This window comes from Manihot esculenta, chromosome 9, assembly GCF_001659605.2.
Source record: "Manihot esculenta cultivar AM560-2 chromosome 9, M.esculenta_v8, whole genome shotgun sequence".
Lineage (NCBI taxonomy): Eukaryota > Viridiplantae > Streptophyta > Magnoliopsida > Malpighiales > Euphorbiaceae > Manihot > Manihot esculenta.
The window spans coordinates 13,300,157-13,300,928 of NC_035169.2; positions in this window are offsets into that span (position 1 = coordinate 13,300,157).

A 772-nucleotide genomic window follows, 5' to 3' on the forward strand; every position below is an offset into this window, starting at 1 on the left:
ACAACCTTAGATCTTCAAAGGGCAAGTCCATTCAGAGGGATGATGATACACACGATCCATCCTATGAAGAGGAAAATGAGGCACAATCAGCCCCTGTCCGAGCCAGAAGGTTCAATGATCGTGTACCATATGTAGATAACAGTATGAACTCCATAAAGATGAAGATTCCAAGCTTCAATGGTAAGGCTGATGTTGATGCCTATTTATAGTGGGAGCGTAAAGTGGAGATGGCTTTTAACTGTCAAAACTATTTCGACGATAAAAAGGTAAAACTTGTTGCCCTTGAGTTTTCAGATTATGCACTAATATGGTGGGATGAGCTTATGAAATCTAGGAGAAGGAATGGAGAGTTACCCATTGCTAATTGGGACGAGATGAAGCGAATCATGAGGAAGAAATATGTGCCTACTTATTACCATAGAGATCTCCATCATCAGTTGCAAAGATTAACTCAGGGATCAAAGTCTGTTGATGAGTATCATAAGGAGATGGAGTTGCTCCTGATCAAAGCAAACATAGTGGAGGAGGAAGACCAGACTATGGCTCGTTTCTTTGGTGGTCTTAACAAGGAGATTGCTGATGTGGTTGATTTGCAACCATATGTTGATTTGGAAGACTTGGTGAACATTGCAATTAAGGTGGAAAGACAAAGAGGCCGAAATAGATGGGGAGCAACAGGGCTGCTCAAAACTCCAACAAGCAAATGGGGTTCCAAATGGAACACCAAGCCTGATCCAAAAAGGTTTGATAAGTCTTCAACTCAAAAAGGCAT